The 17122-nt window shown below is 34.6% G+C and overlaps 1 non-coding gene across 1 annotated transcript; it reads right to left on the reverse strand.

The window, feature by feature from the left end:
- Positions 1-561: 561 nt before the first annotated feature.
- TRNAA-UGC (transfer RNA alanine (anticodon UGC)) lies at positions 562-634 on the reverse strand. Its single transcript has one exon. It is a non-coding gene; the product is annotated as a tRNA-Ala (tRNA).
- Positions 635-17122: the final 16488 nt, after the last annotated feature.

Raw genomic sequence — 17122 nt, forward strand, 5'->3', positions numbered from 1 at the left:
CGCTGCTCTCTCCTCCGTGGCTCTGAAGCTTCCCCCCCACCACCACCCCATCTCCGCCAGTGAAGGTGCTTCCTAGCGTGTGGAAACCTTTCCTCCTTCACAGCTCCCTTCCAGAGGTGCAGGTCCCATCCCTATGTCTTGTGTCTCTGTTTTTTCTTTTTGCTTTTGCCCTACCCAGGTACGTAGGGAGTCTCTTGCCTTTTGGGAGGTCTGAGGTCTTCTGCCAGCGTTCAGTAGGTGTTCTGTAGGAGTTATTCCACATGTAGATGTATTTTTGATGTATTTGTGGGGAGGAAGGTGATCTCCACGTCTTACTCCTCCACCATCTTAAAGGTTTCCCCCTGATTGTTTTTAAAACAAAAGTGTCAGCTTACGGTTACAGGTTATGCATTGGATAGTCTAGTCCCAAGCCTCTAAAGCCAAAAACATCTTCTTTATCCTCTGATCCACAATGCAGATAAGATTGCCTAGTTTAGATTTTTTTTTTTTTTTTTTTTTTTTTGGCTGTGCCGGGTCTTAGTTGCAGCATGTGGGATCTTCGTTGCAGCATGCAGGATCTAGTTCCCTGACCAGGGATCGAACCCAGGCCCCCTGCATTGCAAGCACAGAGTCTTAACCACTAGACCACCAGGGAAGTCCCTTTAGTTTAGATTTTTAATCTTTAAAAGACTATTCAACCTTTCACATTTCAACTTTGCCCATATGTCAGTAAGTTTTTGCTGTAAAACTAACTGCCCCAAATTCAGTGGCTTAAAACAATAACCATGTATATAACTTACAATTCTGTGAGCTGAGGGTTTGGGCTGGACTCAGGTAAGTGTTTTTATTGCTCTCTGCTGGAAACATAAAATCAGATGATAGTTTAGCTGCCTGGCTAGTCCAGGGATCCTCACGTTGGATGATTTGTCTCTGCTTCATATGGTTTCTCCTTATCCACCAAGCTATTCCAGGCCTTTCCATTTGTGAAACTTCTTGAGGTCCTGACTCAGAGCTGGCACATTCCTTCTGCCACATTCTATAGGCCTAAGTAAACCAATAGTCTAATACAAACCATAGAAGTAGGGCGATAAGCTATAACCCTTGATGAATAGAGATTCACAGTCATATTATAATGATAATCATTACTGGGAAGAAATAAATTATGGCCAATTTTGAAATCCAGTACAGTATTTTTTTCTATTTAATTTCTATTTGTTTTATTTAATTATTTTAAACATTTTATAATCTTTTTCAAATTGTTCTATTAACTCATATTTTAGAGTGCTAATCTTCCCATTTATTATTTGTATGGTTATTTCCTCATATAGTTAGTAATTTCTATTGTGAGAGCAGTAGGGATAGTGTGTGTGTGTGTGTGTGTGTGTGTGTGTGTGTGTGTAGCAGTGGTTAAAGTGGTGGAAGGATCTTGTTTCTTCTGGGATATGAAAGTTTTGCTAAAGACTGTTTTCGGGTTCTTTTTCTTTGTTTTTTATTTTTGTATTTTTTTCTATATGTCCCTGAAGTTCCATGTGTCCAAGAATGTTAATGGCAGATTCCTGCATTAACACAAGTGATATGAAATTTAATCTATACATACAAAATACTTTTTCCTTCTTAAAACACCAGGCAGAAATAACTATCCATGTTGCTTCTGAGTATAAATAGCAGACTTTTCTTTTCTATATTTCCTAGTGAAGAAACTCTTTGAAGGCCTCAGTTGGTCAGAGCTTTTAGTTTCAGCTCCCCTATTTGGCCTATGATGATAAAATACTGGCCTCAAACTCCTTCAGTTCTTGTATCCTCAGTGTTTCCCACACGTTCATGGTATCAGCTTGTGGATTTGTTTCTTGACTGAAATCTACACTTTTTTTTCTGTCACAGAGGGATTTTTCTTTCTTTTATATTTACTTGAATTTTTCATTGTTCTTGTATTTTACTTTAAAATTTCTATGTGTTTGAAGCAGGATGGATATTCTCTATTAGCTCTAAAACTATCCCAAATAGTTATGAGAGGTGCTTTTTGTTTGTTTTTAACTGTAAATCTTCAGGACTATAGGACATACTTCCATCAATAGCAGTGTCTCATGAAAGTTCACCTTAGTGTTTTAATAAGCCAGCCATGCCTGTCTTAAACATTAGACAGTGCTTCCATTTTAATTGAATCCTGAGGTTTTTATCAATAAACATGTCTCATTAGGAAAAGATATTATCTCCTTTTATCTACTGTGGCCTTTGAAGTCACTGAAATATTAAAGCACAAGGGTGTTATACCTGGTTAAACTCCCTTCTATAATGCTAACATTTTCTGTTTACATGCTCCATGTAGATTGTTGTCTCAATATCAGAAGTGGTTTCACTAACTTCTAGAGCTGTCTTTTGTATGTGCAGAGATTCTATAGGCTGGTAGTTTTACATGAAAGTCTTTGAGATTTTACACAGTACACTGTAATTATAGGGTAGAAATGTCTCCTCCAGATAATAACTTATATATACTTTTTAGGGTAGAGTAGAAGAATATTATTCAAACTGAATTTTAACAAACACTAGTCCCAGGAGTTACTGAGTGTATAAATGAGCCAAGCAGTCAAACTATTTTGAAAAATGCTATACACTCTCCCATTCTAGGATATTCATAGTGCATATTCATATTATAAAATGTTATAAAATTCCTGTCATAAGGCACTTAGTTTTATTTTTAATCTTATATATTTTTAAGACATTTTAAAGAAGAGTGTTAGGTTTACAACAAAACTGAGAGAAAGGTACAGAAATTTCACATATGTTCTCTACCCCTGCACATACATAGCCTCCCCTGTTATAAACATGAAGAATGGTACTTTTTTTTTTTTTTTAACAAAGGATCAATCTACATTGATACATCAAAATTACCCAAAGTCTATAGTTTACATTAGAGGTCACTCTTGGTGTTCTGTATTCTATGGGTTTGGACAAATGTATAATGACATATATCCATCCTTATAATATGATGTAGAGTATTTTCACTACCCTAAAAATCTTCTGTGCTCTGCCTATTCATCTCTTTCCCCTCATCCCTTAACAATCACTGATCTTTTTACTGTCTCCAAAGTTTTGCCTCTTCCAGAATGTCTTGTAGATAAAATTACATAGTTTGTAGACTTTTCCAATTGGCTCTTTCACTTAGCATTATGCATTTAAGGTTCTTCCATATCTTTTATTTTTACGGCTCAATAGCTCGTTTCTTTTTAGTGTCGAATAATATTTCATTTTTTGAATGTACCACAGTTTATTTATCCATTTACCTATGTAAGGACATCTTAGTTGCTACCAAGTTTTAGTAATTATGAAAAAAGCTGCCATAAATATCTGTGTGTGTGCAGGTTTCTGCGTGGACAAAAGTTTTCAACTCCTTTGAGTAAATACCAAGAAGCATGATTGCTGTATAATATGGTAAGAGTAACTGCAGTTTTCTAAGAAACTGACAAAATATCTTCCATACTGGCTGTACCATTTTGCATTCCCACAAACAATGAATGAGAATTCCTGTTGCTCCACATATTTTTTAGCACTGTGGGTTGTCAGTGTTCTGGAGTTTGGTCATTCTAATGGCTGTGTAGGCTCATTGTTTTAATTTGTATTTCCCTGATGACACATGATGTGAAGCATATTTTCATGTGCTTAATTGCCATATATATATCTTCTTTGGTTATCTATTCAAGTCTTTGGCCCATTTTATGAGTTGTTTGTTTTCTTACTGTTGAGTTTTAAAAGTTCTTTGCATATTTAGGATACGTAAAGATGTCCTTTATCAGATGTGTCTTTTGCAAATATTTTCTCCCATTCTGAGTCTTGTCTTCTCATCCTGTTGACAGTGTCTTTCACAGAACAGAAGTGTATATATATATATATATTTTTTGTTGTTGTTGTTTTGTTTTGTTTTTTGTTTTTTGTTTTCTTTGGCCATGCTGCGTGGCTAACAGGATCTTAATTCCCCAACCAGGAATTGAACCCAGTCCCACAGCAGTGAAAGTGCCAAGTCCTAACCACTCGCCCACCAGGGAATTCCTGAAAGTATTTTTTTAATGAAGTCCAGCTTACAAATGATTTATTTCATGGATTATACCTTTGGTATTATATCAAAAAAGACAACACTATACCCCAGGCAATTTAGATTTTCTCATATGAGTTATCACCTAAGTTATCTTCCAGGAGTTTTATAGTTGTGTATTTTACATTTAGGTCTGTGATCCATTTAGAGTCAATTTTTATGAACAGTGTAAGGTCTGCATCTAAGTTAATTTTTTGGAAGTTTTCCATTTAGTCTACCACTATTTGTTGAAGAGGCCATCTCTGTTTGCTCTGTTGTCAAAATAAGTTGACTCTGTTTGTAGGAGTCTATTTCTGGGCTCTATAATTTGTTCCATTGATCTTTCACAAATGCCACACCATCTTAATTACTGTCACTTTATAGTAAATCTTGAATTCAGGTAGTGTCAGTCCACCAATTTCTTTTTCTCCTTCAATATTTTGTTGCCTATTCTGGATCTTTTACCTCTCTATATAAGCTTTAGAATCGGTTTATCATATTCACTTAAAAAAACTTGCTGGAAGTTTGATTGAGATTGCATTGAATCTACAGATCAAGTGGAGAATAAATGACATCTTGACAATATTGTGTCTTACTATCAACATGGAATATTTCTTCATTTATTTAGTTCTTTGTTTTTGTTCATCAGATGTTTATAGTTTTCATCTCTATTTTATTTATTTCCTCTCTAATCTTTATTATTTCATTCCTTGCTCTGAGATTAGGCTGTGTTTGTTCTTCTTTTTCTAATTCTTTTAGCTGGTAGGTTAGTTTGTTTGATATTTTTCTTGTTTCTTGAGGAGGCCTGTGTTGCTATGAACTTCCCTCTTAAAACCTCTTTTGCTCCATCACAGAGATTTTGGAGTGTTGCATTTCCATTTTCATTTGTCTCTAGGTATTTTCTGATTTCCTCTTTGATTTCATGGTTGGCCCATTGGTTTAATAGCATGTTGTTTAGTCACCACATGTTTGTGTTTTTCCTCATTTTTTCTTTTTGTAATAGATTTCTAGTTTCATACTGCTTTGGTCAGAAAAAAATGCTTCTTATAATTTCCATCCTCTTAAATTTGTTGAGACTTGTTTTGTGACCTAGTATGTGATCAAGCCTGTACAACATTGAAATGAATGTACGCTTGAAATGAATGTGTGCTCTACATTTTTTTTGGATATCATGTCCTGTACATATCACTTAAGTCCAACTGGTCTATTGTGTCATTTAAGACCACTGTTGCTTAATGATTGTCTTTCAAGATGATCTGTTGATTGATGTCAGTGTGCTGTTAAAGTCCCCTATTATTGTTCTATTATTGTCAATTTATTCCTTTATGTCTGTTAGTATTTGCTTTATATATTTAGGTACTCCTGTATTGGGTGCTTTTATGTTAACAAGTGTAATATCCTCTTCTTGTATTGATCTTTTTATCAATATATAATGCCCTTCTTTGTCTTTTGTTATAGCCTTTGTTTTAAAGGATCATTTCACAGGGCACAGAATTCTAGGTTGGCGGGTTATTTCTCTCAATATTTTGAATATTTTACTCACCTCTTTTCTTTCTTGCATGCTTTCTGAGGAGAAGTCAGATGTAATTCTTATATTTGTTTGTCTATAGGTAAGGTGCTTTTTTTACCCCCTGCTGACATCTTTCAGGATTGTTTATCTATGTTTTTCTGTAGTTTGAAGATGATATACTTTGTTGTAGTTTGTGGGCATTTTCCTACTTTGTGTTCGCTGAACTTCTTGGATCTTTGGTTTGGTATGTGACATTAATTTGGGAGAAATTCTCAGTCATTATTGATTTAAATATTACTTCTGTTCCTTTCTCTCTTTCTTGTCCTTCTGGTATTCCCATTACATGTACAGTACAACTTTTGTAGTTGTCCCAAGGTCTTTAAATACTATGTTTATTTTCTTTCAGTCTTTGTTCTCTTTGCTCTTTGGTTTATGAGGATTCTATTCATGTGTGATCTAGTGCAGAAATTTTATATCTCATCTGTGTCCAGTCTACTAATGAACACTTCAAAGGCATTCTTCATTTCTTTTAGAGTTTTTTTTTTTTTTTAAATCTCTAGCATTTATTTTTTGTTCTTTCTTAAGATGTTCATCTCTCTACTTACATTGTTTATCTTTTCTTGCGTGCTGTCTGCTTTATCCGTTAGAGTCCTTAGCATATCAATTATAATTGTGTTAAATTCCTGGTCTAATAATCCAACACCACTGACATGTCTGGTTCTGGTGCTTGTTCCATCTCTTCAAATTGCATTTTTGCCTTCTGTTATGCCTTGTAATTTTTTCTTGGTAGATGGAAATGAAGTACCAGGTTAAAGGAATTGCTGTAAAGAAGCTTTTAGTTATGTGGCATTGAAGTCTGAGGGGAAAGGAAGCTTTCTATAGTTAGTTCTGTGATTAAATCTCAGTCTTTTAGTGAGACTGTGCCCTTGGAATATGAACTTTATAAGTGTTTCTCATTTTTTCTCTCCCTTATAGATTGGATAGGATGGCTAGCATGAGATGGAATTTGGTAATTCCCTTCCCCAGGTCACTCAGGCTCTGGCAATTTAGGCTTTTCTTAATTACTTTTCCTGGAAGGCAGGCCTTGTTAAGAACAGAATGGTTTCTTGCTCATACACTGGCTGGAAGACTAGGGGATTTTTCTCTGATGTTTACTGTGGGACCCTGGTAAAGCTCCTGGAGGTAAGTCTCACAGTATGGTGGGGGTCCCCTAATAACTGGGTCCCCCTGGAGTGTTTAATTTTCAGACTTGTCTTCCCTGAGCCTCCAGCAATTCTTGAATTACAGTTCATGTTCCTAGCTAGGCACAGTCCTTGTGGGGGTTTCTGCTTATGAGTCTGCTCTGGTGAAACTTGATTCCCTTTATTTGCCTATCTCTCCAATCTTGAGAGCAGGACTTTGCCCTGTGTCTATGTCTTTCTTATGGATCCCAAAAGATTTATTGATTTTTCAGTTTCTTCACTTTTTTACTTGTTAGGATGCGGCAAAAAAGAAAAAAATCCTACAATACAATAAAATTGGACACAAATATGAAAATTTCTGATGAAAAATACCTATATCCCTTTGCCAAGAAGAATTGTCTTCCAAACTTTACTAGAATGCTATGTAGTATGTTTTATAAAATATTTTTGTAAGTGACCATTTTCTAAGGCCTCATAATTAGAAACCTGGCACAAAATAATGATTACAGAAAGGCAAAGAAAGAATACATCATAAGACTAGATTGGGTTGGATTGGGCCTATTCTGCTCATTCATGGCACTAAGAAAAGGAGGCCACTTATTAATGATTATATTGTCATGTATTTTGTGTTAATATTGTATCTTATTTATTTTACAAAAGAAAAATATTCTATACTCCCTACACAATTTGCTGAGTCTGTGCCAAGGAACAGAATACTCAGTCTAAACTAAACAGAAAAATGACTTAGGGAGAAAATGTAAGATAATAGGAAAGGTTAATTCATGACTAATTCCTGAACTTTTACTAAATCCCTCTATGTCTCAATCACTATGTAGGTATTATGGATACAAATGGAAGAATTAGACTTTGTGATTCTCTCTTGTCTTCTAGATGTTATCTAAAACTGTACCCCAGTGATGAATTATTTTCAGTTTGTGCAACTAACATGTTGTATGATGCATCTCTCTTGTATTACAAATCTCTTCAGCCTTCTAGGATTAACTTCTTACACCATCCTGCGTGTAAATGTTTTATGATTTTTATCCATTAGCCATGGCAGAGTCTTTTTGTCTGTTTCAGAAGAGCCCTATTATACCACCAGCTGGAAACCTTCACATTTGCCTATTTTTCAACCAGTCGTGCATAATTCGAATCTCCCAGCATCTACCCTATAACCTTGAAGCCGAGTTGGCGATATTTCGTAAGGAACCATGTAGAGAGATTTAATACTAAAGTGACCATGAAAAATGATGCATGTACTACCAATTTAAATGCTGCACTTTATGAGTACAGTTTGAAGGGGAAAATTATACATAGTTACAATGAACTCTGAAACTTCTTGGAAGAAGAAATTATATTGTAAAAATACCAGTCAGTTATTTAAAAGATCATAAAAGGCAGTACATTTATCTGCATTAATAATTGACTAAACACTATGTAAAAACTGACTATGTTGTAGAATTTTATTTAATTTTATTCAGTGTGAATTTGGGTACTACATTTTACTATACTTAATTTCAAGTACTTTATAATAAAGAGAAAAGTGTTTGTTTTTTGCTATAAGATTCTCAATGAAGAAGAAGAACTGCATACATTGATATAAAAAGGCAACGTATTCATTTATTCACTCGTGAATTTATCCAATATTATTAAGCAGCACCTCTCCCTCTGAGGAACCCTGCAAATTTTTGTGATTCAAAGATGGCTAATACAGGCTTATTTGCTCAATACCTGCTTTCAAAGGGGTTTCATAGAATTGCTATTTCTTTGAAAATAAATAATAATTTCCACTTTTCTTAGTTGAAAAGAGCTAAAAAAAAACATGGTAATTTTATATTAGTACCACTTATGTCATTTTCTATCTTGATGATTGAGCAAGTCAGGTAACCTTTCTGTTACTAGGTCTCCTCATTTGTTTATTCTTTATCAATCCATTTTAGATATCTGAAATATGCCAGGCCCTGTGTTCAGCACAATTTGTATGAATTACTGCATGAAATATTCTTATCAACAAAGAAAATAAATATTTCTTTCTCATTTTCAATTAAGGAAATTATAAAACAGAAATTAAATTCATTGTGTAAAATTATTCAGGCTAAGAAACATTAGAGCTAGGATTTAGGCCATGGTGATCTGGCTAAGGTAAAGCTCAAATTCTTCATTTTAGACAACCCTGCTTTCTCTGGTGATATTGGGACTTCTACTTCAGAGTGTTGTGAGGATTCTTCAGCGACTGAGAAAATGTCTCTAAATTCTCTTGAATTTATAGATCTCTACAAATGTAAAGCATATATTTATAATCTACTTAAGTTTACTGTTTCTCCCAAAAACATTATAAACTTGAATATAAGTTTGTATTCCTTTTAAAATTTTTTCTTTGATTTGCTTTGAGATAATTTCATCTATATGGCTCTATGAATCAGTTACACAAATAATGAAAAAATATAAATATACATAAATGCAAATTTGGCAAATGAAATCATATGATACTCAAAAATGTTTTAATTTTCCCCTCTTATTTAAAATGATAAGAAAAGAGAGGAAAAGGAAGTAACAGATATTTTAAAACATTAAAAACTGCAGGACTTCCCTGGTGGTGCAGTGGTTAAGAATCTGCCTGCCAATGCAGGGGAACCGGTTCAAGCCCTGGTCCGGGAAGATCCCACATGCTGCAGAGCAACTAAGCCCATGTGCCACAACTACTGAAGCCTGCGCGCCTAGAGCCCATGCTCCGCAACAAGAGAAGCCACTGCAATGAGAAGCCCGCTCACCGCAATGAAGAGTAGCCCCCGCTTGCTGCAACTAGAGAAAGCCCACGCACAACAATGAAGACCCAACACAGTCAAAAATAAATAAATAAATTTTAAAAACTGCAGTATTTTCTTTATTTCAGTTCCAAATCATTGATTACACACAATGTCAAAATAAATTTGTCGAGTCAGTATTAACTTTCTTTTATCTGAGACTGTCCATTTCCCTTTCATGTTTTGTGAGCTGTAGAATTCACTATTGGTAATTATCTTCTTTCAGCACTTTCTTCTGGCCTCCATGGTTTCAAATGGGAAATCAGTGGTTATTTGAATTGGTATTCCTATTAAAGGGAATAAATAACTTCTCTCTGGCTGCTTCCAATTTATTTATCTTTTTCTTTTAAAAGTTGACTTTTGATGTATCCTGAAGCAGATTTCTTTGGGATTATACTGTTTGGGTTCACTCAGCTGCTTGGATCTATAGGTTTGTGTCTTTTCCCAAATTTGGGAAGTTTCAGACATTATCTCTTCAAATACTCTTTCAGCCGAACTCCCTTTTTCCTCTTCTCTGAGACTCCAGTGATACAAATGTCAGACCTTCTGTAATGATCCGTGATATCTAAGGCTTTTGTTCCTTTATCTTTTACTCTATTTTCTGTCTGTTTAGATTTGCCGAATTTTGTTCTTCCCTTAAGTTCACTAATCCTCTCTTCTGATATTTGCACTCTAGCCCATCCAACATGTGTTGCTTTTTCTGTTATTGTATTTTTCACTTCTATGATTACCATTTGTGTCTTTTTTATGACACATTGTTAAGATTTTCCATCATTCTCATTTGTTTCAAGAAAATATGTATTTGATTTCTGGAGTATTCTTATGATACCTGCTTTAAATTCTTTGTCAGATAATTCTACCTTCAGATATATCTCAGTATTGGCATCAGTTGAATGTCTTTTCTGATTTAAACTGTGCTGTTTTGGTTCTTGGTATGACAGGTGATTGTAACCCAAACATTTTTTCTATTATGTTAGGAGATTCTGGGTCCTATTTAAATATATATATATATTTTTTAGCAGTCAGTTACCCTGCTGAGGTTCAGCACTTGGGTCTTAGCTTACTTTTCTGGGCTGTGGTTCCAATGACAGTTTAATTTTTGGAGACTTTGTGGTGTTATTCTAGTCTGGTTAGTTTATCTTGTACCTCTGGGGCTCCCAGGTGTGGCCTGAGGGGACAGAAAATGTTCCTCCAGCCCAGGGGCTGTCTGATGTTTCTGTGTGTAGAGTGTGTTGAGACCTCTCTTATCAGTGCCCTACATCTGCCAGATGTCTCTGAGCAATCAGGAGAGTCTTGTCCTGCAGGAATAAAACGGCTTCCCACACTAAGACTGTAACTGGATTCTGCCTGCTTGCCCCCTGAAAAAGGAAGGACATTGAGGTGATACAAAATAGGTTGCCTGGACCAGTTTGCTTAGTGTAGTTTGGTCTCTCCTGCCAGCTCTGCCTGCTATGGTCCATATCTCTCAGTGTCTGTTACATTTTTAGCAGGTTTATAGTATTGATTAGTGAGGAGGAGCAAGGAGATATAGGTCTACACCATCTTGTTTGAAATGGAATCCAATATTGATTTTCCTACTCATCAGAGATTATAAATTCAGGAAAACATATCATGTAACAATTATTAAACTTCTTTCTATGTATTTTAAGAGTGTTTATTGTTATTGTTGTCATTTTACTGAGGATAAATATTCATACAAAATAAATACAACATCTACACATTTCTTAATGTTGTACCAATTCTCTTTCTCCAATGTATTATTTTTAGCCTTGCTCATTTTAGGAAACTCTAGCCCCGACTTTGAATAAATTACATAATAAAACAGAATAGTTGTGAGGATTAAATGAGTTAAGCTATGTTAAAAACCTGGAACCTTACCTAACAGAGACTCTACCTGTCTGTCTGTCTGTCTGTCTGTCTGTCTGTCTATCTATCTATCTATCTATCTATCTGTCTATCTATCTACCTATCTATCTCTCTAAATATTAAAAAACACTTTATTGAGATATGATTGACTCCAAAAAAGCTGTACATTTTGAATGTATACAATTTGATGTTTAAAGTATACACACACAAAACCATCACCACAATCAGTGCCGTAAATGTATCTAGTGTTTCCAAAAGTTTCCTGTATTTATTTACTTGGTGAGAATGTTTAACGTAATATCTACACTCTAGGCAAATTTTTAAGTACTAAATCCAGTATTATTAACTATAGGTTGTATGCTATACAGTAGATTTCTAGGACTAATTCATCTTGCTTAACTCATACATTATACCCTTTGACTAACACCTCCCATTTCCCCTTCTCCCCAAATCCTCGTAACCACCATTTTACTCTGCTTCTATGAGTTTGACTATTTTAGAATTCTCATATAAGTGAGATTCTCTAGTATTTGTACTTCTGTGTCTGGCTTATTTCAGTTGGCATAATGTCCTCCAAGTTCACCCTTGTTGTTGCAAATGGTGGGACTTACTTCATTTTAAAAGCTCAATAATATTCCATTGCAAGTAAGTACAATATTTTCTTTGTTCACTTATCTGTCGTTGGGCATTTCGGTTGCTTCCATATCTTGGCTAATGTGAATAGTGTTGCAGCAAACATGGGAATGCAGGTATCTCTTCGTGGTTTGGATGTTGTTTCCTTTGGATATATACCCAAAAGTGTGATTACTAGATCATAACTCAGTGTTTAATTTTATATTGCCCCAAATAAGATAGTCTTAGAATGGACAGTGGGTAAACATCTATTGCCTGCGGGGAAATTTACTGGGAGAAAAGAAAGAAACTCAGTTTTTATCTTCTTTGATCTATCAGCAACATTTGAAATTTTTGAGCGTCGTTTTTGCCTTGAAATGCTTTCTACACTTGGCTACCAGCATACCACACTCCCTTTATTCTATTTTCTTTACCATCGTCCACTCTTCAGGATCCTTTGCTGGTTCCTTCTAATTTCCCTCATTTGGCTATTCCTATGACTTCTCCCTGCCTTCCTTTTAAACTCCATTTCGCTTTGTTGGTAATTTCATTCAAAATCCAGGCTTTAAATAGTGTGTATTTCTACGTGTCTGACAGTTATACCTTTATTCCAGAGCTCTTCTTTGTATTCCTGACTTGCATTTCTTATTGAATACCAAACATCTCCTTTTGAATGTTATATGTGTAACTCATAAAATACTAAGTTTATGAACTTTTTCCCAAATTTGTTCTTTCCAAAATCATTTCCGTCTAATTTAGTGGGAACTCAAATATTCTTAATACTCAGGAGATCAAACGGGCAAAAAAATAAATAAAATCAGCATCACTTCCTTTCTCTCTCTCACTCTCACTTATTAGTCAGCAAGTTCTAGAAGATTTAATCTATATCCAGAATCCTCATCACTAACACTGCCACTGTCATGGTCCAATCCACTATCTAGCTCCTGGATTGTTACGGTAGACTAACCTCCAGTTGTTTCCACAACACAACAATTTTCAACGTAATAGAACAAATCACTTCTCTGCCCTAAACTAACAGCTTTCATCACACTAAGCTTACACCAAAGTCATTACAGTGGCTCCAACTCTTTTTATGGTCTTTGCCACCTCACCATTTCACCTCTTCTCACTCTCCCTGTCAGTTACTCTGATCTTTTCAAACTGATCTCTATGTTCTCCTTGAAGCTCAGCAGGCAGACCCCAACACGATGTAACTGGTACTTACTCTTCCCTTCACGGATGCTACTTGCTCTGACATTTCACGGTTCCCTCCTTTACCTCCTCTTTGCTCTGTTGTCTTGCTAGACCTTTGCTAAGTGTCCTATTTAGTGTCCTAGTTGTTCTGCATGCATGTTCTCTTCTTTATGATTCTCTGTGCCACTTTTTACTATTACAAAAGAGCATATATTTAATTTGTTTATGGGCTTATTAACTGTCTTCTGATATGAAAATCCAAGTTCCACAAAGGTGATCATGTTTGTCTTTTTCTTCATTCCCTAGTACTTAGACTATGTGTAGCAAATACTCAATAAATATCTGTTGAATGTATGAAATGTTTAGAGCCTTCCAAGATATAAATAATATTATATGTTGTCATACTCTAATAAAATATCTGATTACTCTTTATTAATATTTTTCCATGGTTACCTATAGCTTTTGGGTTCAGGTCAAATTTCAGAACTCTCAAGACCATTCATTTCTGATTCCTACCTAGTCACTTGACTCCACTTACTATTTCCTCTACACATACAGAGAATTACTTGCAATTTTCTCCAACTAGATCCTGTTATTTCATACTTTCTTGGCATTATTATATATACTATACATATATATTACATATATTTCCACCCCTTTGGGGAGGATAGCTAATCCCTCTTATGTTTTTAATAATAATTATAAAATATTTAATATATAAAATAATAATTAGGATGTATGACATGTTTAAAGGAGATTAATAAAATGAATTTCCAGTTATACACCACTCAGGTTAAGAAATAGACTATATCCCTTAGCTTGCGAGCCCTTCTCGGTCCCTCTCAGATCACATCCATTCTATTCCCTGCTTCACCCCTTCTCAGTGATAAAATAATCCTTAATTCTTTGTTAAGCACTCTCTTGCTCTATGTTTAAATAGTTTTGCCAAATAGGTATTTAGGCTTAAGTAATGTATATTTTAGATTTTCTTGTTTTAAAACTTTAAAAATATGGAACTGCATGATCTACCTGGGAACTCTTTGAATGTGAGGGAGAAATAGCTATAGATCAAGAGAAAGGAAAAACAAGGAGTGTGCTAAAGGTGGTATGATAAGATAGGATGAGCCTAAAGGAATATGGTCATTTACAAAAGAAAGGAAACAGAATAATCTGAAAATGCTAATGGAGAATGGTCAAGACAACTCTGAGCCAGTAACCATCCCCTTCTTACAACAGGTTTTGCAGCTGGCTCCTCTTTTCCTCCTAGTCATTTAGTCAAGATAATCTTTCTGAGCTTGGATTTAGCTTCATTCTGTCTTCCCTGTTTCCTGTTTCTGACCTTTGACTCTAGATTCCATTCTTGTCCTCTTTCTCTTTGTACATAATAGTTTGGATGTCCCATTGTTTTTCATGCTTACCTTGGAGCATGGGCAGCTGTCACACTTTCTCCGTGCTCAAGTTTATTGTGTAAATCTCACCCACTTCTAACCAAACTATCTAAAACCTTCAGTCTGTGCCAGAATCCCAAGCATTTCCAATTACCCTGTAAAAGAGGGTTAGCTACACTATGCAAACATACATCCTCAGTCTTCTCAAACTGAGTTACAGTAAGAAATGATTATAATTTTGACTGACATATTTATCTTTGTTTCAAGATTGCAAACTAACAACCTCCGACCACCACTACCCGACCACCACCACCAATACTGGTTCATTGTTTGCCTCGTAGTTGCTTCTCAATAAATGCTTACTACATGAATAAAGGAATAAATGAATGGATGCCAGTTGCAAAATATTACAACTCAAACAGATGTAGGTTAACTGTTCAAAGAGTTGAAGTTGCATTCCTAGATTCACATCACAGATCCTTTGCTTTCTGGCTCTGTGACCTTGGACAAGTTACTTATTGTTCCTGAATCCACTCATCTGTAAAATGAGAGATAATAACAGACCTACCTCATTGAATTGTTATGAAAATTGGATGAGTACAGTGCCTGGTACAAAGTTAGTAAAAAATATATATGTGTCTGTGTTTTCTCTATTTATCTATTTATATATCTATTTTTTTATTATTTATTTACTATAAGAAGCTATTACATGGAATGGAATATAAGTAAATCTGCTGGGGGATCTATTTTTAAATGTCACCTTTTAAAAACTAATTTGCTTGTATTCATTTGTTTTCCTTGAGTGCAAAGAAATGTTTCATCTATCTGGATTCTTAACATACCTCTGCCAAATTAATTAGAAGAGATGTACCCTTCACTACATTAATAATAGCAAGTCACACTATAGATATTTGAACAACCTTATTATTGCCTTACCTTTATTCCTTGAAATAGGCAGCAGAGTGTCTATTATACACAGAAAGAGGTTCCTTTGAAACATAACTGTGGAAAAATTTTTCCTATTTTGTATTTGCAAGAGATGTCTATTTCCTTCCTGAACACCACTTTTTCATCTGGCAGCCAGAAAAGGCTTACTGCAGTACTGTATTTAAGCTTTTGGTCTGGTTCTGCATAATCTAATTTTTATACACTCTGCACAAATTGTAACCACTTCATCAATGTCTTATTATTTTTTCTCTTAACAGTGCAATGACAGTGATTAATTTCTAAAGACTGGTAAACAAAAACCTTACCTTGGAAGTGATTAAAACTGAGCTGCGTACTGTGTGAGGGCTAACAAATTTATACACATGCTAATACACCACACTCACTCTATGAATAGAGTAATATATATGACTAAATATTCCTATAAAAAGGAAACAAGATAATATACTCCACTACATTTTGATAAATATATTCCCTATACCTGGTTACATTTTAATTGTTATAGATGTTAGTGGCTATAAATGAGAATGTTAATGAATTCTAAAGTCAGGATTTCAATATCAAATGAAGCGGAAAGGATTTACTCTTTAGAGTTTTATTATAAAATGCTTATTTATTTTCCATTCTATGTTTTACTAAATCTATCTCTGTAATAAAATCAGAGTTGGACTATTTTGTCACAGGCAAATCAAGTCATGAACAAAATTGGCAATTTCTTTACCTTGTCAAAAGATATTTTTCTTAGTTATTTTTGTGTTTTATAAATAGCTCTTAATTAGACCTTTGAAATCAGCAATGAAAACCAAACAGCATTTTTCTCCCTATCTGATGGGTTTTTGTATATGAATCTAACTCATCATATATTAAATAACAAAACAAGAGCATTCTGAGATTCCTTTATAGCCAGGAGATGTGTACTGTTAAAACTAAGAGAACAGAGGTGCTGTGCAGAAGGGGATTCATTTTCAGTTTAAACTCTATGCAATGAGGAATAAAGAGGAGAGAGAGGGGGGAAAGAGAGGAGCTGCTACTGAAGACCAAGAACTCTATAAATGACAAGGTGTAGCCAAAATGAATTTTATATACAGACACTGAAAATAATCCCAAATCTTCTCCAGGATGTCAAATTAAAACTAGGTAGGAAATCTAAATTTTGAACAAAATATTGCAAAATACTTAAAAAGTTGGAAGATGGAATTTTAGGTCCAATGATAAATATATTAAATCCCACCTAACAGTAATAACATTAAATGTAAATGGATTAAACACTCCAATTAAAACACAAATATAATCAAAATGGATTAAACTACATGATCTGACTATGTGCAGTCCACAAGAAACACATTTGGATTCAAAAACACAATAGCTTGGAAAAAATGAATAAAAAAAGATAAACGTTGGAAAGAGTGGCTCTAAATATATCAGGTAAAATAGACTATAAAACATAAAAAGGTTACGAGAGACAAAGGAGAACATTTAGTAATAGTAAAAGAGCCAATTTATAAAAAAATAATTTTAAACATATGTGCACTGATAAACAGAGCTGTCAAAGTAAAAGCTGATGGAATTGAAGAGAG

This window comes from Eschrichtius robustus, chromosome 10 (assembly GCF_028021215.1).
Source record: "Eschrichtius robustus isolate mEscRob2 chromosome 10, mEscRob2.pri, whole genome shotgun sequence".
Classification (NCBI taxonomy): domain Eukaryota; kingdom Metazoa; phylum Chordata; class Mammalia; order Artiodactyla; family Eschrichtiidae; genus Eschrichtius; species Eschrichtius robustus.